We start from the raw sequence: 27,799 nt of genomic DNA on the forward strand, positions 1-27,799 counted from the left end.
GGTCTAGGCCTTGAACAGTATTTCTTTGTTGATAGGAAAAGCCTACTAGTTTCTTTGATTACTTCCCTGAAGTTTTGTTAGGAGCTCTAGTGAAGTTAATGTTCTTATTAGCAGTAGCAAAATGATGAAATGAAGCTAATTTATATATCATCAGCTATATAAAAAAGCCACTTTGTTGCTCATCCCTTACTGTAATTTGTTCATTCATTTAAATTTAAACTGCCCACTTTCTCAACATTAGGTGGAAATTTAACTCACTGACTGAAAGCACAAATTTCTGCACTTATGTCGTGCAGCCAACCATCCTTTCCTAATTTAAAAATATGTGCTCTTGTTTTTTTTTGTTTACCCAATCCATTTAGAGTGTAACACTGTTCATTGAGGTCTTGTCTTTCTTGGTTAGCGTATCCTCTTTGTACCCCCCTGATAATTTTGTTGCTCTTTTCTTCACCTGTTCCAACAGATCTGTGTCTGTCCTAAATTAGGCTTCTGATCCTGTATGTGGTACTCAAGATACAAAGCATTGTCTTATACAATAGCATAATCCCCCTTTTGATTTTATTAGCAGAATTCTTGTATATTGTTAACAGAATCTCATGAGCTGCCCTATCAGTCTGTCTGCAGTGCTCAGAAAACGTTGGGCTGTACTATTAACCCTAGATCATTTTCATTCTCAATTCCCGTGAGTTTTAGTACCAACCAAATGGTATGTCATTCCGAGATTATTGCTGTCCAAATAGCAGTGCCTTTGGTTTATCAAGGTTAAACTTCAGTTGCCATTTTTCAGCACGTCTCCATAATTTATCCATGTGTTGTCAGACTAATATATACTCTGATTAGTGCCTCTAGGGTGCTTCACACATCTTTGTCATTGTAATAGGATTCTTTGATGAGCGACAAATAAAGTGCTTTGTATCGATGATTTATTGTAAACTCCACTGACCTCGTGGTCATACCGGAGTACAAAAAACAAGAACATATTTAATGTTGCTGTCATTAATCACTATCCACCTTTGTGTCAGCAGCAGCTTAGACATTTAATGACATGCTTACATGCATATCTTTAATAAATTATAAAAATAGTCGGGCCCATCACTGACCCTTGTGGGACTCCCCATAATTTCAGTCCATGAAGAGCAGTGGCCATTAATAATGACTCTGTTTTCTTTAACTCATCCTTAATATGCTCCAGTTTTGGCAGTATCATTCATGTGGAACATTATCAAAGGTTTCACTGAAAGCTACGTATGTGATGTTAGCTAATGTTTACATCCATTTCCTTTGTAACTACCTCACAGTAGCTAATCAGATTTGTCAGACAAGATTTCCCTTTAACAAATCCATGCTGTATTGCCATATAACTGCATTCTTTCTTTATCTGCTCCATTATTTTCCATGGCACAGAAGTAAAGCTTAAATGTCTGTAATTGCTCACTTTTAAGATTTAGGACAATAGGTTTATTGTTTGAAACGTTTAAATTATCAGTTCTTGGTAAGTGTAATACATACACCACTATCTGTTTTAAATTTTTATGAGGCACTTCATTTTTGAAAAGCTATAACATATATGCCTATATCATATTGATCAGTATGATTTTGTTGTTCCATTCTGAAATTCCCAATATTTAAATACATTAATAATGTCTAACTATATTCTGTTATACTATATTAAAAAAAATGTTAATGTAAGTTTATACCCACATTTTATTTAAAATATTCAGTTAGATGGGTATGGTGTATTTTCTTCACTGATTACAATTGTCCTCAGTATGAAAATTTTTCTTTTGCAGTTGGAAGGCTTTCAGTAAATCTGACCTGTACTTCTACTGCCTTCCGGGCTTCCTGGGAGGTAGACACAATTATTTCCTCCTTTGAAGGAGGAATTAATGTGAAAATTTGTTGCCATCTACTGTTCCATCATTGTAGAAAAGCTTGGTTAAATTGGGAAATTATGGATTGCAGCTTCCTGCCAAGAAACTGCACACAACCAGTATGGTAGCTATGCAGCATCCTAGCATGACAGTCAGAGATTCCCAAATGGTAGGGTATGTATAAGCTGTGGCTCTTAACCTATTATGATTATTAGCATTAGCATTAGTAGAGGCATTTGATGCAAGAAAGCAAGCTTATGCAGTATCAGCCAAAAAAAAAAAAAAAACCCACTTCCACTTCACCCCTCTGTTCGTTCAAAATACCTGTCCAGCTGAGCCTTAAACTCATTTAGCCTATCAACCTCCACCACAACCAACCAACCACCCGCTGGTTAAAGGCAAATTTCCGCACGTCTATCCTACATCTGTCTTTCCTCAATTTGTATTTATGCCCTCTCAGGTGATTTTTCTGAGCTAGAGGAAGAATCCCATCAGCATTGAGCATGCTTAAACCATTCAAGGCTTTATACACCTCTATCAGATCACCTCGCTGGTGCCTAGTCTCCAGACACTGTAATTTGCAAAACTTAAGCCTTTCTTCGTAAGAGCACCCCTTTGTTCCATTCACTAATCTTGTCCTTCTCTGTACTCGTTCCAGCAGCTCTACATCCTTCTTGAAATGAGGCCTCCAGACCTGTATACAGTACTCTAGGTGTGGCCTGACCATCGCCTTATACAATGGAATAATCACCTCCTTATCCCTGCTGGAAAAATTCCTGTATATCATTGACAATACTCCATGAGCTACTCTTGTAGCCCATCTGCACTGCTCAGAGAACTTCATATCTGCCTGCACAACCACCCCCAAGTCCCTTTCATTCTCTACCACTGTCAGTGTAGTACCACAGAGTTGATACGTTGCTCTGGGGTTGCTGTTTCCCATGTGTAGTACTTTACATTTGTCAATGTTAAACTTCATTTGCCACCTCTCAGCCCATCTGCTCAACCTTTCCAGATCCTGTTGCAGCAGCATAGTGTCAGTAGTGTCCTTGACAACCCTGCCAACCTTTGTATCGTCTGCAAACTTGGACATTAAGCCCGATATACCATCATCAATATCATTTATAAATACAGAAAACAATAATGGACCCAACACTGAGCCCTGAGGGACTCCACTAATAACATTAGTCCACGAAGAGCAGTGTCCAATGATTACCACTCTCTGTCTTCTCCCACTCAACCAGGCGCCTCCGTAGCCAGGTGGGAAGGAGCAGCAGTGCGTAGCACACGCTTCTTGATTTAGACCGGGGCTCGAGCCCGTCACCACCAAATATGGAGGATGCGGAAAGGTCAGGGAATGACCACCGCATATCCCTGGAGCAATATGGCCTTAGTTGCTAATGCTCCTAAAAACCAAACAACAACAAACAAACCACTCAACCATCCCTTTATCCATAGTAGCAATTTGCCTCCAATGTCACACTGCTCCAATTTGTGTAGCAGTCTTCCATGTGCAACAGTATCAAATGCCTTTCTAAGATCCAAGTATATAATATCAAAGTTATTCCCTGCATCCAGTTCTTTTGTGACTGCATCATAGTATCCAATCAAGTTGGTCAGGCAAGACTTCCCCTTAACAAAACCATGCTGTGTCTGAACTATAACTGAAGTCTTGTCTAAATGATCCTGCAGTGCTTCTTTAACCAGTGCCTCCATTAATTTTCCTGGAACAGAAGTTAAGCTCACAGGTCTATAATTACTTGTGTCAGCCTTTGATCCTCCTTTGTGAATTGGGGTCACATTTGCACATTTCCAGTCTATGGGTACCTCCCCTGAGTCCAAGGAAGCTCTCATAATTATGGCTAAGGGTTTGCTTACTTCCTTTGCTGCCTCCTTTAATATAACTGGATAGATCCCATCCACCCCAGGTGCCTTTCTTGTGTTTATCTTCAACAGTTTCTCCTCCACTTTACTCCCAGTTATTTCAAGATTCTGTAGCTTACTGCTAGAGTTGAATACACCTCTGGCATTCCCCTCGCTGAATAACTCCTCATGTGTGAATTTCGATGCAAAATATTCATTTAGTTTGTTAGCTACCTGAGCAGGATCATCAACACTTGACCCATCAATATCAAGTGGACCAATCTGATTCATCCCCTTCCTTCTAGAGTTTACATAAGTAAAGAACTCTTTGCTGTTTTTCTTTGCATCGCTTGCCAAGGATTTCTCGTAATCTGCCTTCGCCTGCCTAACCTCCTTTGTAACTTGGTTGCATATCAACTTGTATCTATCATAGGCTTCTGTGTCATGTGTTAATTTGTATGTATCCCATGCATTTTTCTTCTCTGCCATATGCCTCATTAGTTCATTATGGAACTGAGTGAGAAACTACATTACTTTTATGCAACTCAAATTTCTTTAAATATGGGTGAGGGGATTATCCACAGTTGGACAAACAAGATGTAATCCTTAATCTCAACATCCCTGCCAACTTTGGAAGTGGATCAGTTTAATTAAATAAATTATGCACAATGCTATGCACGTATCACATGCATCAACTTATAATTAGTAAATTGTATAATTAATTAAATTATTAAAATGTGCTAGCCAAACTAAACATAAAAAAAAAAAAATACACCCCACATGATTTACCTCCAGGTCCATGGTTAAATTAAATGAACAAAACAAGGGATTGAGATATTGGAGGGGAGGCACTTGTGATCCTTGTGAAATGACTGTAAATAAGAATATATAATTTTTTCAGTTATCCATATAATGTTCACTATTGGGCACCTGTTGCCACGCCACAAATCTGCTGGTATATTTAGCATTAGTAGAGGCATATGATGCAAGAAAACAAGTTTATTCGTCTTTTTCTTCCTGGCACATAGCTCCCTGGGGAGCTGTTGTGGCCACCAACAAATTCCTCCATCTGCATTGATCATGTGCTCTACGAGCGGCATCGTAAAATTTCATGCCCAGAAGTTTACGGATCCCATCTTTCCACTAGTTGCAGGTCTTCCTCTGCACCTCTTCCTCTTGATTTTTCCTTCCATTATATTCTTCAACAGAAAGTTTTCCCTCCTTACTATATGTCTAAAAAACTTTGGTTTTCTTCTGCTGATGCCATGAAGAAGAATTTTAGGCCTACCAATTTTATTCAGTACCCATTCATTTGTTCTTCGATTCAGTATGAAATATGCAGTATTGTCCTGTAACACCGCATTTCAAATGCCTCAAATGACTAAAAACATTAGTCCATGAAGAGAAGCATCCATTGATTACCACTCTCTATCTTCTCTAACTCAACCACCCTTTTATCCATTGTAGCAACTTATCCTTAATACCATTCTGCTCCACTGTGTGAAAGCAAAGCGGAGGAGAAATTATTGAAGTTAAACATAAGAAAGGCACCTGGGATGGATGGGATCTATTCAGTTATATTAAAGGAGGCAACAAAGGAACTAAGCAAATCCTTAGCCATAATTATGAGAGCATCCTTGGACTCAGGGGAAGTCCCCACGGACTGGAGATGTGCAAATGTATCCCCAGTTCACAAAGGAGGATCAAAGGGTGACACGAGTAATTACAGACCAGTTAGTTTAACTTCTGTTCTGTGTAAAAATAATGGCATCACTGGTTAAAGATGCAATGCAGAATCATCTAGACAAGACTACAGCAATAATTCAGACACATTTTGATAACATATTCTTGAATTTCAGGAAAGCTTTTGACACTGTTGCTCATGGAAGACTACTGTACAAATTGGAGCAGAACGGTATTTAGGGTAAGTTGCTACAATGGATAAAAGGGTGGTTGAGTGGAAGAAGACAGAGAGTGGTAATCAATGGATGCTGCTCTTTGTGGACTAATGTTATTAGTTGAGTTCCAGAGGGTTCGGTGTTGGGCCCACTGTTGTTTTGTATATTTCTCAATGATCAATGATATTGATGAAGGTATATCAGGTTATTGTCGAAGTTTGCAGATGATACAAAGGTTGGCAGGTTTGTTAATGACAGTGTACTACTGCAACAGGATTTATAAAATTTGGGCAGATGGGCTGAGAAGTGGCAACTGAAGTTTAACATTGACAAGTGCAAAGTATTGCATATGGGTAGCAGTAACCCCAGAGGAATGTACCAACTGTGTGGTACCACATGTAGGGTTGTAGAAAATGAATACACTTAGGATGGTAGAAAATGAAAAAGACCTGGGAGTAATTGTGCAGTCAGATATGAAGTTTTCTGAGCAATGCAGAGAGACTGCCAGAGCAGGTCATGGGGTTTTGTCAATGATATACAGAAATTTTTCCAGCAGGGAAAAGGTGATTATCTCTTTGTATAAGGCAATGGTCAGGTTATGCCTTGAGTACTGCGTTCAGGTCTGGAGGCCTCATTTTAGGAAGCATGTAGATTTGATTGAGAGTGTACATAAAGGGCAACAAGATTGGTGAGGGGAACAAAGGGGGGGTCCTCTTACCAAGAGAGGCTTAAGTTCTGCAAATTGCAGCGGCTGGAGACTAGACACCTGCAAGGTGATCTGATTGAGGTGTATAAGGCCTTGAATGGGTTGAGCATGCTGTATTCTGATGGGATTCTTCCACTTGCTGAGATTATGAACTTAAGTGGGCATAAATTCAAACAGAGGAAAGACAGTTGTAGAAAAGATGTGCGGAAATTTTCCTTTAGCCAGTGGGTGGTTAATTGCTGGAACAAACTTCAATCTGTCATTGTGGAAGTTGATAGCTTAAATAAATTCAAAGAGGAGTTGGACAAACATTTAGAATGAACGGTTGTGTGAATTTTTTTTTTTTTTTTTTGGCTGATGCTACATAAGCTCATATTCTTACTTCACATGCCACTATTACTCAATTTTCTTCCTGTCAACTCTTTTCAGATTCCATCCTTTACATCCATAAGTGGCAACTGGAAAAATTAATGAATCAATAATTCTCAGTTTAGTCTTTAGGGGCAGATCAAGATCTGCCCCTAAAGTTTTAGCAATTGCTTGTTTTCTCTTTACATTGTTTGAGCAGTCACCAGTTTTATTTATTCTTGACTCTCAGTAATCAAATTCATCAACTTATTCAATATCTTATACATTAACTTTCACTTTACTGGAACCAAGATTATCACCAATCACCATAATTTTAGTTTTGCACAAATTCAGAAACAATCCTTTTTTTCTTACTCGCTTCACATACTCTCCTAGGTGCCTCCATAGCCAGGTGGGCAGGAGCAGCAGTGCGTAGCACACGTTTCTTGATTAGACTGTGGTTTTAGCCCGAGCCCGAGCCCACCAAATACGGGGGATGCGGAAAGGTCAGGGAATGACCACCGCATATCCGTGGAGCAATATTGCCTTAGTTGCTAATGCTCCTAAAAATCAAAATAACAACAACAACATACTCTCCTCAGAGTTTCTTTAAGAGGATTCTTGGAATTGCAAATTAGGACAGTATCATCTGCATAATGAAGGTTGTTGTTGTTATTTGATGTTATTTGTTGTTTGATGCTGGTCTCTAACTGTTCCAAAGCTTCATGCCATGATACCTTTGGCAAAAAGATTAAAAAGGTGAGGTGACAAAATACAGCCCTGCCTGACACCGTTACTGATTTTTAAAAAGTCCATGTTTCCCATGTATGTTTTCACAGTTCCTTTCTGTTCCTGGTACAGTGGATTAATCAGCTAAATTATGTGGATTGGGAATCCTATATTAGTCATTGTTTCCCATAGTTTCTCATGTTGAACACAATCAAATGCTTTTGAATAACCTATAAAACACAAAACTGCAACCTTTTAATTCTTTGCATTTTTCAATAATCAGTTGTAGACTTAAGATCTGATCTCTGGTTTCTCTGTCCCTTCTGAAATCTGCTTGCTCTTCTGTCATTTCTTCTTTAAGGTTTTTTGAAATTCTGTTTAAAGGATTTTAAGAAGAATCTTGCTAACCTGAGAATTAGGCTAATCCTGTAATTTGAGCAAATTTTCTTATCTCCTCTTTTTGGTAAGGGAATGAAAATTGATCGATGGGAACATTTCCAAAATCTTTTCAATCATTTTAGGAAAAAAATCAGCACCCTTCACACGTAGCTTTAATCAATTCCTCCAGGATTTCATTAAGTCCAGGTGACTTGCCAAACGTCAGTTCTCTGATGGCTTTTTCAACTTCTTCCTTCAGTGGAACTGGTTCATGATCTTGAAATATCTTGAAAACGGGGTGGCAAATCATTAGTGTCAGCAGGTGCTCGAAGGGCTACTCAATTATTCTTTCACCCTTCTTTCTATCTTCCTTTAATTCTGTTTTCCTCTGCTGAAATTTCCCCCTTGGAGTCCTTAATAACATTAAGTTTTGGTCGGAACTTTTGTTTTAAGGACTTAATAACATCTTCTTAGTGTTGTTTCGTTTGTTATGGTATTTGATTTCTTTACACTTTTGATTGTTATAATCCTGTTTGTCCTGGCTTAAACAGTGCTTGATGACTTTGCTCAGTTCCTGATACTCTTCATTTCCATATACACCCTGGGATTTTGCAGTTCTTCTCTGTTCAATAAGTTTAAAAGTGGCTTCTGTAATCCATGGCTTCCTGATCTTTGACCTTTCTCTAATGTATCTATTTGCCGAATCCTTAATAATGCTTTTTGTATTTTCCCACATTTCCTCAGGCTGCATGTTGTCATCTAGTTCTAATAGAGTTTGAAAATGATTGCCTGTTTCAAGTATATAATTGCTTGGAATATTTTCTACATCTAATCGTATTCAAGATCCTTTTCAGCTTCACCTTGATGTGGAGTAGCTGATGATCTCTGCCACAACCTCCTCCAGGAAGTGTCTTTGATGTGATTACACTGAAACGCCACCTTTGCTGAATAAGGATGTAATCAATCTAATTCCTTGTTTTATGATCATTAGATTTCCATGTGTAGAGTCTTTTCGGGTGTTACTGAAAGCAGGTGTTACATACGAGGGTCATTCAATAAAGACTCACCCTCACCTACTTCCACATATTGCCGAGTCATGATATTTTGTGTGTAGCATCATACATATCTCTGTACTAAAGGTGTAAAATTTCAGCTCTGTCTTAATTTGTTTTTCTCTTAGCGAGCTGAACATGTGATGAAGTAGCATCATGGACAAAGTTGAAGCCAGAGCTGTAATCCTCCGGTATCTGTTCTTGAAGGGGAAATCTCCTAAAGAAATTCACGAGGAGATGACTGCTGTATATAAGGATGAGGCCCTGTCCTATGGCATTGTGAAGCGCTGGCATAGACAGTTTAGGTGTGGTCGGACATTGGTAGAATCTGAGACCATTCCAAGTCATCCCCATTCAGCCATTGATGACAGCACGATCAGAAAAGTGGAGTCGTTAATCATGGAAGATCGTCGGATGTGTGTGTGTGTGAATTGTCCCAGGAGGTGAAGATTAGTGTGGGCTCTGTTGAAACGGTCCTTCATGACCAACTCCATTTACGGAAATTGAGTGCAAGATGGATTCCCCGATTATTGACTGGTTTCCAGAAGGCTGATCGACAACAGAGATCACAAGAGTAGTTAGCCCTGTGCCAAACAAAATGAAAACTTTTTCTCTCATCTAATCACTCAGGATGAAAGTTGGATACACCATTTCAACCCTGAAAGTAAAAAGCAGTCTATGGAATGGCGACATCATGGTTCCCCATCCCCCAAGAAGGCAAGGGTCCAAGCATCAGCAGGAAAGGTCTTGCTGACAGTGTTTTGGGATGAGAAAGGTGTAATAATGACTGATTACCTGCCGAAAGGTAGAACAATTACAAGTGCCTATTATGCCAACTTACTCACAAAATTACAGGAGAAAATCAAAACATGTAGGCGTGGCATGCTGTCCAAAGGTGTGAGAATGCTTTAAGACAATACCCCCAGTTCACTCTTCTGAAATTGCAACAACACAAGTGGCTACTTGTGGATATGAAATACTGCCCCATCCAGCCTAACCACTCGATCTTGCACTATCAGACTTCTTGTTTCCTTCCTTCAAATCATTTCTTCGGGGGACCCACTTCCCTGATGACGAGACACCAATTTCTGCAACAGAGTTATGACTCTGTTGAGTCATGGTTCAAAGACCAACCTCACCACTTCTGCAAAAAAGGTATCCGTAACTTCATCCATTGATGAAACTACGGATACCGTTTACCTTCATCCATCGGAAAAATGTGTAAATCTGCACCATGGCTATGTAGAGAAGGACTAAAACCTGTGTTAAGGATCAACGGGCTAGCACCTCTGCAGCTAGGTCAGGGCGATTCTTTATTGAACCACCCTCATATGTCAAGACTATTCAGATGACAAAATTCAATTATTCACCCCGTTCATTTCTAATGCCGAGACCTGGAAGAAACTGGCTTGCCTACTTTTGCATTGAAATCACCCACGAGTATCAAAATGTCCTTTTTTTTGGGACCAAATCAATAGTTGCTTGGAGATTTTCATAATAAATATCCACATCTTCATCTGTGGATGTTGATGTCTGTGCATATGAAACTAAAACTGTGAGATTTACTGGTTAGCGCTGAAGTCTTACTGTTATCGTTTCTACTATTAATAGGATTGTACCCAAGAAGAGACCTTGAACATTCCTTATTCAAAATGACAGCAACACCATATTCTTTTACTTGGTCACTTCCAGAAAATGGCACACTATGGCCATAGTTGCCGATGCACCTAAGAAACCTCTAAATCAACCAACCAACCAACTTCCAGAAAAAACAAACAAAAACCCATTTCCTGTTTTGAAATGACCTTGTCCTGTCTACATGACTGGTTGCTCCTAAAATAGGTGCCTCCATAGCCAGGTGGGCAGGAGCATCAGTGCATAGCACACGCTTCTTGATTAGACCGGGGTTCAAGCCTGTTCCCACCAAATATGGAGGATGCGGAAAGGTCAGGGAATGACCACTGCATATCTCCGGAGCAATATGGCCTTAGTTGCTAATGCTCCTAAAAACCAAATAGCAAACACAAATAGCTCCTAAAATGTCAATTTTGTACATGTCCATTTCATTGATGACCATTTCATCTTGCTTTATTTTAGACTTTTATATTCCATGTGGCCACATTTATCCTCTTCTTAAATTTAATTTTGTAGTGCACACAGTGGCATCTGGGATCTGGTTAACAGCAGTTTTTGTTATGGTCTTTATGGCATCAGATAATGTGGTGGTATGCCATTGCCTACAACATGGCCAATTTTGAAGGGGGCAGGCTTTAATCATAGGAAGAATCATCGTATCCCATGAGATCCTCGGGAAGAGAAAGATGACTACAGCAGAGCCCTGCTTATTGCAGAAAGACCGATTACAACTGGCTTTCACCTGGTTTCAGGGATCATTGTTTATATATACCGTAAACCCCCGCTATTCGCGGTATCTGTATTCGCGGTTGCTGATTTAATATAAAATGAAACCTAAAAAAAATGTGAATTTTAAAGCGCCTTGAATATTATGCGCCATAAAAAAACATGGAGGCTAAAATTATCTTTCCCAGTCAAAACAGCGCTCAGAGGGTGGGGGGAAAGGGGTGACAAAATCGCGAGCGTGGATGTTTCTCGCTAATCCTTGTTCAGTATGTGTTATGTGCTTGTCATGGAAGGTTTCGTCGTTTGCTTTTAATTTATATGCTTATAAATCGAATAAATTTATCAATTTATAAATTGGTATGCTTACAAAAGTGATAAATCTACCGCTTTGCAGTGTAAAACAGACTTTTTCGAGTGTGTTAACGGAAGAAAGTGACTTTATTGTGGACAAGTTCTTTCTAACCTGTACAAAAATATGGCTACGAATAACAAGAGAAATGTGAAAATATCAAAGAAGGTGATGACGTTAGCGAATAAAATTGAGTTATTAGATAAAATTTCTAATGGGGAAAGTGTCTCCCCAGTGGCAAAACATTATAAAATCAATGAGTCAACGGTACGATCAATCAAAAAATTTTTGATTGATCGTATTTGATGTTCTTTCTCATTTTGTTCTACTCTCACTTTACTTTTAGGTTTTTGCTACTGTGCTGGCTTTGGGACTTTGCACGTTACTTGGGTGTTTTTGACACACAGGTTTTCTGCAGACTGTATCTAATCTCACTTAACTTGCTACCTCATTGCCTATCCGATAAATTTTTTTCCTTTTTTAATCATATCTAAAACATATCAACACCGACTGATGTAATGCATAATCTGTCACTTAGATGGCATTAATCGGTGCTGATCTCTATATTAAAATTTAGAAATAATATTTACAAATAAATTCTTTGCCTAATACAGATATATATACAGGGTGATTCACCAGTGCGACAAACTTGCAGGAGGTGTAGGGGGCACAAAGATGAATCGGAATCATATAGCATTGCAGGGTCCGAAATGCCTTCGTCGTGCGGTAGAGGACGTTGAACGGGCGGTCGCATGAACATCGATCCCGCTGGAAGTCAGCATTTGCGAACTGTTTCTGTTGAAGAAACCAAGTAGCAAAAGTCCTCCGGAGTGGATAATTCGCAGGTTCCAATGATTGGACGCATTGCAGATGGTATGAATTAATTTGGTTTGTTGACAGTATCCTCCATACAGTGGATTGGGAAATACCCAATCGTTGGCCTATCGCTCGAGTACTCATACGTAGGACATTCTCCTCGTTGTCTGGCGTCCTTGTCGTTCGCTCTCGATTCATGGTACCTCTTGTGAAACAACCAGTCTCACGTAACCTTCTGTGCACATGTGCGAAAATCGTATGATGAGGAGCACACCTGTGTGGGAAACGTTCCTGGTACAAGCGCAGAGCGGCGTGCCTGTTACAGTCCGCAGCTCCATATGCAAGATGCATGTCGACTAGTTCAACGTTTGAATACTCGCCCATCCTACTGCCTTGGGAACCGATTCGCAAATGCTGACTTCCAGCGGGATTGCTGTTCACACGACCTCCCGTTCAATGTCCTCTACCGCATGACGAAGGTATTTCGGACCCTGCAATGCTATGTGATTCCGATTTGTCTTTGTGCCCCGTACACCTCCTGCAAGTTTGTCGCACTGGTAGTGAATCACCCTGTGTGTGTGTGTGTGTGTATATATATATATATATATGTGTGTATCAGCCCAAAAAAAAAAACCCCTTCCCATTTCACCCATTCATTCACTCCATATGTTTGTCTAGTTCTGCCTTGACTTTATTTAAGTTGTCCTCCACGATGACAGATGGAAATTTGTTCCAACAATCAACTACATGCTGGCTGAAGGCAAATTTCTGCACATCTATGTTACAACTGTCTTTCCTCAGTTTGAAATTATTTTCCCTTGGGTGAGTAATTTGAGCAAGAGGAAGCATCCCACCAGCATTGAGCTTGTTCAAACCATTCAAGGCCTTATACACCTCAATTAGATCACCTCACAGGTACCTAGTCTCCATATGCTATAACTTGCCGAACTTAAGTTTTCTTGGTAATAGCAACCCTTTGTTCCATTCACCAATCTTGTTGCCCTTCTCTGTACTCGTTCCAGCAGCTCTACATCCTTCCTAAAATGAGGCCTCCAGACCTGTATGCAGTACTCAAGGTGAGGCCTGACTCTTACCTTATACAAGGGGACAATCACTTCTTTATCCAAAATTTCTGTATATTATTGACAAGACACCATGATCTACTCTTGCAGTATGTCTCCACTGTTCAGAAAACTTCATATCTGACTGCACAATTACCCTCAGGTCTTTTTCATTCTCCACTACCCTGAGTGTAGTACCGCACAGTTGGCATGTTACTCTGAGGTTACTGGCATTAGTTGAGGCATATGATGCAAGAAAACAAGCTTAACAGCATCAGCCAAAAAAAAATAAAATAAAACCCTTCCCATTTCACCCATCCAGTCACTCCAAATGTTTGTCTAGTTGAGCCTTAAATTTATTTAAGCTACCAACTTCATTATTATTATAAAAATTTCTGAACTACCCTGAGAGAGAGAGAGAGAGAGAGAGAGAGAGATAAAAAGGAATCACTAAGGAAGAGAAGAGAAGAATGATCATATCCAGCTTATGACCCTGGGTGTGCCAAGCCCATACTCACCAGATGTGAGCCTCTGGGGTTATTCCACAACAAGAGATGGACATCTGTTCCAGAAATCAACTATCTGCTGGCTAAAGGCGAACTTTCGCACATCTATTTACAACTGTCTTTCCTCAATTTGAATCTATGCCCCCTCAGGTTCGTAATCTGATCAAGCAGAAGAAGAATCCCATCAATATTGAGCCTGCTCAAACCATTCAAGGCTATATACACCTCAATCAGATCACCTCACAGGTGGTATGTTTGGGTTACTGCTACCCATATAAGTACTTTGCATTTGTCAATGTTAAACTTCATTTGCCACTTCCCAGCCCATGTGCCTAACTTTTCTAGATCCTGTTGCAAAGCATACTGTCTTTGCTGTCATTGACGACCCTGCCAATCTTTGTATTATCTTTAAACTTGGACAATAACCCTAATATGTTTTCTGTGTTTATCAATGATATTGACCTTTGTCAATATCATTGATAAATACAGAAAACAAAAACGGGCCCAACACCACAGCCTGGGATACTCCACTAATAATATTAGTCCATGAAGGGCAGTGTCCATTGATTTCCACGCTTGTCTTTTCCCACTGAACATTCGTTTATCCATATTAGTAACTTGCCCTTAATGCCATACTGCTTCAATTTGAACAGTAGTCTTCCATATGCAACAGTATCAAAGGCTTTCCTAAAATCCAAGTACAGTCATTCCTTGATTTGTGCAGTTTTTATTGTGCGGTCAGGTATTTACTACCAAATTTTAGATTGCGCGTAGAGTTTCGCTACTTGCATGATTTTTGTTTACGAAGCTTCAAAAATAGGGATGAAGAGCAGATTTTGAAAATTTATTTATGTACATGATTGAAGATTTCATTGAATGAGAAATACATTTCATAATTAGATTGCACTAACAGAAAAGCCCAATAAACTGGAAAGTGCAAATTGGTTTTATTGTTTTATAGTCATTACCTCCAGAAATGTGCTTTAGAAAAATATCACAAAGGCATTCAAAACTGATTCTTATAACCAAACATAACAATAAATGGTGGTGTGTTTGTCTGGTTATTTTTGAAACAACTTTTTCATTTAGGAACCCTCTTCATCAGTTATTCTTTGTTAGCTGTTCAGACAGAATATTTTTCTGGTTTGTGCAAAGTAAAGTGTTTTAATTGGTAAGCATTGCTTTTGGTGATTTAATATTTTTGGTCTATATAAAGTATGTGTTTAATTAGCACCTAAAATGAAGAAAGCTATAACAAAAAAAATTTTAAATTAGAGGAAAAATTAAAAATCGTTAAGGAGTTAGAAAATTGCGAGAAGGTTGTGACATTGGCCAAGTAATATAGCATAAATGAATCTAGCATTCGACGAATTAGGGAAAATGCCGAGAAAATTAAAAGTTCAGTTATCTGGTCCACATCATTGGCTACAAAAAGCACTACAAAAGTGAGAAATCCTATAATAGAGAAAACTTAAAAATTACTTTCTTTCTGGATAGAAGATCTTAATCAAAAGAGAATGTCTCTTAGTTCAGATATTATTTGCACCAAAGCTCTGCAAATTTTTAATCACGTACAAGAAGAAGAAGAAGAAGCCGGTCCATCTAATACAGACATCTTTCAGGCCAGTAAGGGTTGGTTCAAAAATTTTAAAAAAATTTCCAAGTCTTCACAATCTAAAATTAATGGGTGAAGCAGCCAGGGCAGATACGGAAGCTGCTTCTTTGTATCTGAAAACTTTAAAGGATGTTATTGCGACTGAGGGCTCTCTAGCAAGTCAACAGTTTAATGTTGATGAGACTGACTTATTTTGGAAGTGTATGCTAAGCAGAACATTCATTTCAAAAGAAGAGAAAATCGCCCCAGGTTTCAAAGCTTCAAGAGATTGGTTAACACTTTTGTTATGTGGCAATGCAGAGGGTGACTTTAAGTGTAAACTGCTGCTAATTTATACATCAGAAAATTCTCTTGCTTTTAAAGGAATATCAAAAAGCTCCTTACCAGTTCATTGGAAATCGAGCAAAAAAGCCTGGATGACAGCTAAAATCTTTGAGGATTGGTTTTTAAATTGCTTTTGCATCTAAACAAAAAAAGATATTGCCTGAAGAAGAAGAAGAACATAGTATTCAAAATCTTGCTCATTCTTGACAATGCCCCTAGTCATCCTACACATTTGTCTGATCTGCACCCAAATGTGAAAGTTACCTTTCTTCTGGCGAATACAAGTTTGTTAATTCAGCCGATGGACCAAGGTGTTATAGCTTCCTTTAAACTTTATTACCTCAGAAGATTCTTTTTTACAATTGGTAGAAGCTACTGGTGGAATAGGCAGTCTTTCAATTCGAGATTATTGGCGGAATTATAATATTCTTGATGCTGTAAAAAATATTGAATTTGTGTGGAGCGAAGTTAAGAACTCAGCAATGAATGCAGTGTTGAAAAGCTATGGCCACAAAGCTGCACTAAAGAAGACTTGGTCGAAATGCCAGAGGAAGTTGAAATTGTGAGATTGGCAAATTGATTAGTGGAGAGGGATTTGAAGAACTGGAACCAGCAGATATCACAGAAGTCCTTGAATCTCATAGAGAACAATTATCAGTGGACGATATTTTTTCGCAATGTGAAGAAGATGACAAAAATGATAAAAACAAAGAAAATGCATGCAAATATTTGTCTGCGAAGAGACTAGCTGAGTTTTTAAGACTTTCAAATCAGTTTAGCCAAGAAGATCTGGATATGGATCCTAATTTGGAGAGGAGTTTAAATTTTTGCAGAATTTTATCATTAGCTGTAGTTCCTTATGAAGAAATTTATAGAGAAAAACAGTGTACTTCTAAGCAAACAATTTTCGCTAATTTTTTTTCAATAAGTGCCAGATACTATTGCAAGTTTATCACAGGGAAACAGCGATGAAGGAGCAATGAATTTAGATTAAAAATTTAGAGGTAAGTATTAGCAAGATTAATTTTATGGACATGTTTCTAATTTTTTTTTTTTCTTACTGAATGAAACAATTTTTGTTTTTCAATTTAATTTTTTTTGCACTTTTTTTTTTTTTTTTTGTGTACGGAGCCCTCATTATGTCATATAAACTACATTTCACACTGCTGCGTGGATTTGGACTCTGCAGTTACATTCTGTTTTCCCAGAATGTAACCCCTGTGCAAATCGGGGTATGACTGTATATGATACCAAAATTATTTTTTTCATCCAGTTCCTTTGTGACTGCATCATAGTATCCAATCAGATTTGTCAGACAAGACTTCCCCTTAACAAACCCATCTTGTGTTCTGCATGGGTTTGATTCTGAACTATAACTGCAGTCTTGGCTTAATGATCCTGCAGTGTTTCTTTAACCAGATGCCATTATTTTCACCGGAACAGAACTTAAACTAACCGGTCTGTAATTACTTGTAGCAACCTTTGTGAATTGGGGACACATTTGCATATCTTCAGTCAAAAGGGACCACCTCCAAGGAAGCTTTTATTAGCATTAGTAGGGGCATATGATGCAAGAAAGCAAGTTTAGGCAGCATCAGCCAAAAAAACAACAAAAAAAACCCACTCCCATTTCACCCCTCCATTCGTTCGAAATACCTGTCCAGCTGAGCCTTAAATTTATTTAGGCTATCAACTTCCACAACAAGGGATGGAAGTCTGTTCCACCAACCAACCACCCGCTGGCTAAAAGCAAATTTCCGCACACCTATCCTACATCTGTCTTTCCTCAATTTGCATTTATGTCCTCTCAGGTGATTATTCTGAGCAAGAGGAAGAATCCCATCATCATTGAGCATGCTCAAACCATTCAAGGCTTTTTACACCTCTATCAGATCACCTGGCTGGTGCCTAGTTTCCAGACACTGTAATTTGCAAAACTTAAACCTTTCTTCGTAAGAGCAACCCTTTGTTCCATTCACTAATCTTGTTGCCCTTCTCTGTACTCATTCCAGCAGCTCTACATCTTTCTTGAAATGAGGCCTCCAGACCTGTATACAGTACCCAAGGTGTGGCCTGACCATTGCCTTATACAAGAGAATAATCACCTCCTTATCCTTTCTAGAAAAATTCCTGTATATCATTGAGAAGACACAATGAGCTACTCTTGCAGCCTGTCTGCACTGCTCAGAAAACTTCATATCTGCCTGCACAGTTGCTCTGGGGTTACCGTTTCCCATATGTAGTACTTTACATTTGTCAATGTTAAACTTCATTTTCCACCTCTCAGCCCATCTGCTCAACCTTTCCAGATCCTGTTTCAGCAGCATACTGTCAGTAGTGTCCTTAACAACCCTGCCAACCTTTGTATCGTCTGCAAACTTGGACGTTAAGCTTGTTATACCATCATCAATATCATTTATAAATACAGAAAACAACAACGGACCCAACACTGAACCCTGAGGGACTCCACTAATAACATTAGTCCACGATGAGCAGTGTCCGCCGACTGGGCTAGCTGAGTGGGTAAAGTGCCTGCCTGGCTACCCAAAGGTCGCAGGTTCGAATCCCACCTCGGGCTTAGATCAAAGTACTACAAAAACCTTGGGAGGTGCATTATGGCCACAGAAGCCGATGTGCCAACAACTAGCAAAAAAAAAAAAAAAAGAGCAGTATCCATTGATTACCACTCTGTCTTCTCCCCCTCAACCATCCCTTTATCCATAGCAGCAATTTGCCTCCAATGCCACACTGCTCCAATTTGTACAGCAATCTTCCATGTGCAACAGGATCAAAAGCCTTTCTAAGATCCAAATATATAATATCAAAGTTATTCCCTGCATCCAATGCTTCATAGTATCCAGTCAAATTGGTCAGGCAAGACTTTCCCTTAACAAAACCATGCTGTGTCCGAGCTATAACTGAAGTCTTGTCTAGATGATCCTGCAGTGCTTCTTTAACCAGTGCCTCCATTAATTTTCCTGGAACAGAAGTTAAACTCACAGTTCTATAATTACTTGTGTCAGCCTTTGATCCTCCTTTGTGAATTGGGGTCACATTTGTACATCTCCAGTCTATGGGTACCTCCCCTGATTCCAAAGAAACTCTAATAATTATGGCTAAGGGTTTGCTTATTTCCTTTGCTGCCTCCTTTAATATAACTGGATTGATCCCATCCACCCCAGGTGCCTTTTTTATGTTTATCCTCAACAATTTCTCCTCCACTTTCCTCTCAGTTATTACAAAATCATCTAGCTCACTGCCATAGTTTACTTCACCTCGGGTATTCCCCTTCCTGAATACCTCCCCATGTGTGAATGCAGATGCAAAATACTTGTTTAGTTTGTTAGCCACCTGAGCTGGATCATCAACGGTTGAACCATCAATATCCAATGGACAAATCTGCTTCATCCCTTTCCTTCTAGAGTTTACATAGGTAAAGAACTCTTTCCTGTTTTTCTTTGCATCCTTTGCCCAGGATTTCTCATAATTTGCTTTTACCTGCCTAATCTTCTTTTTGACTTGGTTACAGACCAGCTTATATCTATCATAGGCTTCCATGTCACCCATTAATTTATATTTATCCCATTCATTTTTCTTCTCTGCCATATGTCCCATTAGTTCATCTGACATCCATTTAGGCCTAAACCTTGAACAATATTTCTTAGTTGGTATGTAAAGCCTAGTAGCCTCCAAGATAAATTCTTTGAATGCTTCCCATTTTGAATTTGCTGTTGGTAACATCATCAGTTGGTCCCACTGTATAGAATTTAAATACTGTCTCAGACCATCGTAGTCGCCTTTACCAAAGCAAAAACCTTTCCCTTTTCCCCTGATGGTAGTTACCTCTTTGAGTAAATCCCACTTTAGCACACTGTGATCACTGCCACCTAGTGGTTCCTTCACTTCCTTGGATTTTGTGTGTTTCTTAACTAATAGCATAACCCCTCCTCCTTTTCTATCCTGTCTATCCTTCCTGTACACATTGTACTCACCAAATTTCAGTTCTGCATTCCTTATATCTGTGTGACACCACATCTCTGATATCCCAACAATATCTGCCTTTGATGTTTTGAGCAGTACCTCAAATTCATTCACTTTATTTACCAAACTCCTAGCATTGGTGTACATGCAAGTATATATGCACCTGTTCCTATTCTTAGCTGCAATAACACAATCCATGTGTTTACTTGTACTGCAATGACTCCCAGCAGTCTCTGAAATACCCTGCATCTTGTTTTCCAGACTGCTGCTCATTCCAATAGAAGTAGTGCAAGAATCACTTTCACCTCTGCCAGTGGCTACTGTTAACCTATTACTCCTTGTATCCTCCCAAGCTAGCAGTTTTCCGACCCACCTAACACTGCCTCGATAGCATCAGCAAATATTCTTGCACCCTTTATATTTAAGTGTATCCCATTTCTGTAGAAGCAGTCTCTCCTGTTAACAAGTACAGACCAGGCTGAAAAAAATTCTACCCTTGAGCCTTGCACAATCTTTCTAGGGCCGAATTGATCAACAAGATCGATTTATAATTATGGCTAACAGTTTGTTTACTTCCTATGCTGCCTCCTCTAATATAACTGGATAGATCCCATTCACCCTTAGTGCTTTCTTTTGTTATTTTTCAACAATTTCTCCTCCGCTTTGCTCTCAGTTATTATTATAAAATCAGTAAGCTTGCTGCTAGAGTTTGATAAAGCTTCTGGCCTCCACTTCCCTACAGAATTTCTCATGTGGGAATGTAGATGCAAAATACTCATTCAGTTTGTCAGTTTCGTCAGCAGGATCATTAACAGCGAACCATTGATATGAAGTTGTTCTATTGTTCTAGTTGTTTTAGAAGTTCTGTTGGAATGAGTAGCAGCCTGGAAAACAAGATACAGTGTATTTCAGAGACTGCTGGGAGTCATTGCGGTACAAGTAAACACATGGGTTGTGTTAGGGTAGCTAAGAATTGGAACAGGTGCATGTATACTTGCATGTACACCAATGCTAGGTAAATAAATTTGATGAATTTGAGATATTGCTCAGAACATCAAAGGGAGATATTGTTGGGATATCAGAGACATGGTGTCACGCAGATATAAGGAATGCAGAACTGGAATTTTGGGAGTACAATGTGTACAGGAAGGACAGACAAGATAGGAAGGGAAGAGGGGTTATACTATTAGTTAAGAAACACATAAAATCCAAGTAAGCGATGCCAGTTGACATCGCTGGACAGTGCAGTGTCGAGTCAGTTTGCTATGACATAAGCATTGGGAGATCAAAATTGAGAGTAGGAGTGTGTTATGGGCCTAATGACTCTGATGAGTATAATAAGAAACTGTACAGGGAAATAGAGTAGCCCAGTAAATCAGAGAATCTTATAATGGGAGATTTTAATTTCACAGATATTGACTGGAATTTGTGGTTTGGTCACTTACACACTAGCAAGGCTTTTGTGGATTACTTCCTTGAATGCTTCCCATTTAGAATTTTCTGTTGGTAACATCATCACATGGTCCCATTGAATTTAAAAACTGTCTGAGACCACTTTAGTCACTTTTATGAAAGCAAAAACCCGTCCGTTTATCTCTGATGGTTACTTCTTTGAGTAAACCTCACGTCAGCACACTGATCACTGCCACCCAGTGGTTTCTGTATCTTTACATTATTAATGCATGAAGAATCACCGCTGATAATCAGATCAAGAGTATTACTCCCTCTGGTTGCCTCTTGAACATGTTGCTGTCGAAAACAATTATCTAGTAAATCCAGAAAAGCCTTACAGTCAATATCTGGAAGTTAAAATCCCCCATTATAAGACAATCTGATTTACTGGCCCATTCTATTTCTCTGTACAGTTGCACATTGTGTATTTGAAAATATGAGGGTTATTCCATAAGTAATGCACAAGAGTTAATTTAAAATGAATTTATTTTTAAATTTATTTTTTAGTTCCTCTGTGACCACATCATAGTATCCAATCAAATTTGTCAAACAGGACTTCCCTTTAACAAACCCATGCTGTGTTCTGCATGGGTTTGATTCTGAATTATAACTGCATTCTTGTCTTGATGATCCTGCAGTGCTTATTTAACCAGTGACTCCATTATTTTCACTGGAACAGAAGTTAAACTAACAGGTCTGTAATTACTCGTATCACCCTTTGTGAATTGGAGACACATTTGCACATCTCCAGTCCGTGGGGACCTCCCATGAGTTAATGTACAGTCCAGACTCATATCTGGACTATACGTTAAATACCTCCAATATATGACTTCTTACCAATGTTTGTGCAATTTTTGAATGCCATATAACTATCTCGTGAAGTTAACCCATCTGATGCTCATCACTACCAAAGTCAGAAATCTTTGCATACAATAGTTCTTGAGCTGTGGGAATAAATTGATCATAAGGACTCATATCCAGACTATAAGGGGATGACGGAGGGGGCCTGCTACTTGTAATTGGTAAAAACAGGCTGTAGAGACCTTAATGAGGCCTTGCATTGTCATGGCTTCTAACATCTGTGTCTGCTTCTGACAAATTTTTGTGTTTGATTTCTGATGAAGAAACATTTCATAATAGTATTTTCCAAGTGGCACATTATCAGTTTGTGGCAATTATGCTTCATAATTGTAGGCCACGATAACCATTTGTTTCACCTTTGATTATTGCTGTTGATATTTAGATGGGTTTGGCAAAGATTGACGTTTCCACTGAGCTGATTGCAATTTGAGTTCAAGTTTTAAGTCAAGTGTTGATGTCGTATCAGTAGCAACAGTGTGTTTTAAAAACTCTTCACCTTTTTGTTGGTGAAGAGTTGGGGAGTAACTGCATTTCATTTTCTTTATGCTTTGCTTGTTGTTCATCTGACAGAAAATGTGGGACCCATCAGGTGGTGACCTTTTGTTTTTGTAACACCTCAATTAAAATTCAGTGAACAGATTTGTTGGCTATTTCTTCATTGGTCATACATCTGCCTTCCTTCAAAATGGTGGTCCAACACATTGAACTGCCAGTGTGTTATCCCTAGATGTTTTCAGTCTACCTGAGCATTGCTTGTCTTCAACACTGGTCTGACCTTGACAAAACCTTTGAGACCATTGTAAAATCGTGCTGCGACTTAATGTTGACTCACCATGCAAGTCCTTTAACAATTCATAAATTTGCGTCAGTGTTTGACCATTTAAAAGTTTCAGTTTTGATAAAAGATCTTTGATATGAAACTGTAATCTGATCTGAAGCAGTATCACCATCTATTTTTAAGAGCCCTTACACAAAAATTAAATGCAAGAATTCTGTTTCAAGAACACTATTTTGAGGTTAAATGTCAAGTTATTAACCTGATGAATGTCAGTCACACAGGCTTACAGAGTGAAGAGCATGTGCACAGTGTGCATTAATTTTAGGATAACTGTCATTTATTTTTCTGTAGTGATGACTATGATGCAAACTAATTGGAGCACTCATAGCTATAATTTGAATCTACTGATGCTGTGTAAGCTTGCTTTCTTGCATTGTATGCCTCTGCTAATGCTAAAACCATTTTTGAAAAACACGTAATTTTCAAGTAAAGTTCATTGACCTTGGCAATTAGAAAGTTCAGTTTCTGATAAAAATAACTTAAAATATTAAAGAAAAACAGGAATGAGTTTTGGAAATGCTAATTTTGGTGCCCCCTCTGATTGGGGCCCTAGACAGATGTCTTTTTTACCTATAGGATAACATGGCACTGCTCACAACCTTATGCTTAAGAAGGCATGATGAGTCTAAAGAACATAAGGAATATATTTGTGTATACGTAAAGCACTCGAAAATGATAAAAGCATATGAAAAACAAACTACACAGTGTGCTACCAATTAAATAATGAGACTGACGCTACTACAAAAAAAAAAATAATAACACTAATGGCAAAGTAAAGTTATATATTTTCAAAGTGATCACCTCTGATGTATACACACTGTTTGCATCTTTTATACAAGTTTTGAAAACACTACTGGAACTCCTCTTCTGGTACCGCTTTCATCTGGTTGGTCTCTGCAGCTTGGATGTCCTCTATCGCATTTCTTTCATGGCTGTTTTCATTTTGGGGAATAAAAAGTAATCTGTGGGAGCCAAATCCAGTGAATATGGGGGTGTTCGATGACTGGAATTGATTTTTTTGCCAAAAAATTGCTACGGTCTTTGAACAGATCAGTTGGCCAGGTCAAGGATCATCCTCTAATGACACATCCTTTACAAAAAGGAGAAACCATTCAAACACTCTTGGTCAAGACAAACATTCATCAGCATGAACTTTCTTAAATCATCAAAAGTTTCCGTAGCACTTTTCCCAATTTACAATAAAATTTGATAACTGCTCTTTGTTCCTTTTTCAATTTTCTGAATACATGCACAAAACTACTATTACTCTTTCCATCATAAATCACTAACTACTGACTGGACAAGTTTCAACTTGCACTCGTTGGAAAGAGCACACTCTAGCAGATCTAATCATGTACTATTTTGGCCTCTTACATTAATGCTAAATGCAGAGTGCATGCAGTCTCATTATTTAATTGGTGCACTGTGTATTGGCATGAGGTTTTAAAAAGGTTTGTTGCTACTGATGCTACCATGAAACTTTTAGCTATGTTAGGATTGGGATTTCGAGGGCATGATAATACAGGAAATTTTATGAGTTTCTTAGAGTACTTAGCAGAATTTGATATCTTTTTAAAAACTCATTTAGAAACTTATAGCAAATGTGGTAGACATGTAAATTATCTATAAAATACTGTATGCAACGAATTCATTGGTTTAATGGCCACAAACGTAAGAAATACAATTATACTTTTCACTTTTTGTTGACTCAACTCCCGATGTAAGTCATACAGATCAGTTACCTTTTATCATAAGATACACAGATAAAAAAAAAACCAAATACAGGAACGTTTCTTGTCTTTTATACATATTGAAAAACACGATGCTAGTTATTTGGAAAATATTATAATATCAACCTTAATGAAGTATGGTCTAAATATTCAAAACTGTCGTGGTAAATCTTACGACAATGTGGCAGATATGTCGGGTATATACAACAGATTATAGGCAAAGATTAAGAGCCATAGTAAAAATGCATCTTTTGTTCTATGTGCAGCTCATCCCTTAAATTTAGTTAGAAATTCAGCTGCAGAATCTTGTTCAGAAGCAAGTCATTATTTTGATTTTATTCAAAATTTATTTCTATTTTTTTTTCATCAACAAAGAGATGGGATCTATTAAATAAAGGCAAACTTGGAAAGAAATAAAACATTGAAAAGAAATAAAACATTGAAAAGAATTATCTTATGGACTAAGATCTGCCCTTGCAGACCATCTTACTCCATAAGATGGTCCATAAGGGCAGTTCAATTCTAGCTGTTAAGATGAGTTTTTTGCCTTAAAAGGTAACTTTATTTACATTCTCTAATGATTCAAATGAAAAACCTTTGGAAAAATTAGAAGCAAAAAAGCTGTGATTTCTTTGAAGATTTTGAAACAACTCTTTTTATTTCATATGGCATTCAATTCTATGGCGATCAAATTCCACAAATAAAAATCTTCAAAATAAAGATTCAGATTTATAACATGCTGTAAATCTTTTAACATCATTGTCATTATATATATATATATCAGGCATTCAAGGTAACGATGAATTTTTTAATGCTATAGAAACTGAAGTTTCTATACTTGTTTATGCATTAACTAGCAATCATCATCAGCCATTTTAAATCCACTGCAGGATGAAGGCCCTCCAGCAACTTTCCAGTTCCTTCTGTTTTGTGCAATTGCCATCCATTTACTATCCACAAACTCATGAATTTCATCTGTCCATCTCCTTTGGTGTCTTCGAGCTATGTGTCCTGCCCAAGACCATTTTAGTTCTTTAGTTTTGATAAGAATGTCCTTTACTTGAGTTTGCTGCCTAATCCATGTATTTCTCGTCTTATCCAGCAGTCTGATTCCGAATATAATTCGTTCCATTCTTCCCTGTGTAGTTCTCAGCTTCTCTTCCATTCTTTTGGTGAGTGCCCAAGTTTCACTTCCATAAGTCATGGTGGGGAGTATACATTGGTTCATTATTTTACGTTTCAGACAAATTGGGATATTGCTTTTCAGTATGTGACTATATTTCCTGAATGCTACCGTCCGAAATTTATTCTTCTCTCGATTTCCATCCATTTATCATTATTACAGCTGCTAATGACTTGTCCCAGAAAAGTATATGACTCCACCTTTTCAATTACTGCTCCTTCAATCATTATATCCCTTTCTATGGCATACTTGTTCATCATTATTTTTGTTTTAGCCATATTCATCTTTAGTCCAAAATCCTTACTAACTCTGCATAACCGAATAAGATTTTCCTGTAATTCTTTGGGATCATGGCTTATTACCACAGTGTCATCTGCAAATTGTAAATCGTTTAGGTACTCTCCATTCACATTGACTCCTTTCTGCAACCAGTCTAATCTCCTGAAAGCTTCCTCAAGGGCAGCAGCAAACAGTTTCGGAGATATTGTGTCTCCTGTTGTCGAACTCCTTTCTCAATTTTAAATTTGCTACTGTCTTTGTCTAGTCTAATAAAGGAGGTAGCATTCTCATATATTTTCTTCAAAATCATAATATATGGAGTATCTATGCCTTGTCTTTCCAGTTCCCGAAACATTGCCTTATGCTGTATGGAGTCAAATGCCTTTTCATAATCCACAAATGCCAGGCATAATGGTGTTTTATATTCATTTGCTTTCTCCATTAGGTGTGATATTACGTGAAGGTGATCCATAGTTGAGAATCCTGTCCTAAAGCCATCTTGCTCTTTCGGTTGATTCTCATCAAATATTCTTTCTAATCTGTTAGTAATGACCCTTGTGAACAACTTGTAGATGTGGGATAACAAGCTAATTGGACTATAATTTCCAATTTCTGATTTATCTCCTTTCTTATGCAGCAAAACTATGATTGCATTATTTCACTCCTTAGGCGTCACACCTTTTCTAATGCATTTTGTGAAGAGTTTTGCCAGTTTTTGTCATGTCTCTTCCTCTCAATTTTAACAACTCTACAGTAACTTCATCTTCCCCTGGAGCTTTCTAATTCTTCATTTTCTTCAACGCATGTTCTACCTCGTCAGGAAATATATCAGGTATGTTGTATGTGTTACTAATTTGCGATCCATCTTCCCCACTGCTGGCATCATTCCCTCGCTCCTTGTCTAAGTCTTTATAGTAGTCTTCTGCTATTTGAATTATGCCTTTTCTGCTATTCATGAGTACACCATCACTATTCTTCAGTGTCAGTATCATTTGTCTTTCTGTATTACTGCTCATGACTGCTGATTTAAATCCTTTGTTTTCCCTTAATGCTTGTTCTACTTTTACTGTATTAAATTTTCTTATGTCCTCTCTGAGTCTTTTTCTAATGGCTTTGCATAACTCAGTATACTCAATATTCTCCCTGTCAGTGTTTTTCTTGCTCTTTATTTGTCATCTTCGGTTCATCACGACAAGTGTTTCTTTACTGATTTTTTTCTTCTTTGGATTTCTTTTTACCTATAAGTTTCTTGGGCTTTATCACTTTCAGAAAGTTGTAATATTCCTTGTTGATATCTTGGTCCTGAACAGTCTGCAGAAGCTCAAACTTGTTCTTAAGTTCCAGTACGTACTGTTTTTTCTCCTCTTCTGTTATCTCTAAGACCTTCGTATTATTTACTCAAGTCAATTTTTTTCCTTTATTTTCTTACATCTATATCAAGTGTGCATCTTACCATTCTGTGATCACTTCCAACATTTACTTGTTCAGGACAGTAACATCATATCTTCTGTAGGTTAGGATGAAGTAGTTGCTTTCATTAGTTGTTAATCCATTTGGGCTCTTTCATGTCCACTTTCTGTTCACCCTTTTCTTGAAAA

General features: G+C 38.2%; 1 protein-coding gene across 1 annotated transcript in view; it reads left to right on the forward strand.

Annotated features, from left to right (window-relative positions):
- LOC150080822 (glycerol kinase 5) overlaps nucleotides 1-27,799 on the forward strand; it is a 376,684-nt gene that overhangs the window by 3,749 nt on the left and 345,136 nt on the right. The window contains exon 2 of the mRNA XM_090382163.1: nucleotides 1,791-2,045. The gene's annotated coding sequence lies outside the window, so the exon portion shown is untranslated. The remainder of the gene's footprint in view (nucleotides 1-1,790; nucleotides 2,046-27,799) is intronic.

The sequence above is a fragment of the Mastigoproctus giganteus genome, chromosome 9 (assembly GCF_048544385.1).
Source record: "Mastigoproctus giganteus isolate SK-2022 chromosome 9, ASM4854438v1, whole genome shotgun sequence".
In the NCBI taxonomy this organism is placed as follows: domain Eukaryota; kingdom Metazoa; phylum Arthropoda; class Arachnida; order Uropygi; family Thelyphonidae; genus Mastigoproctus; species Mastigoproctus giganteus.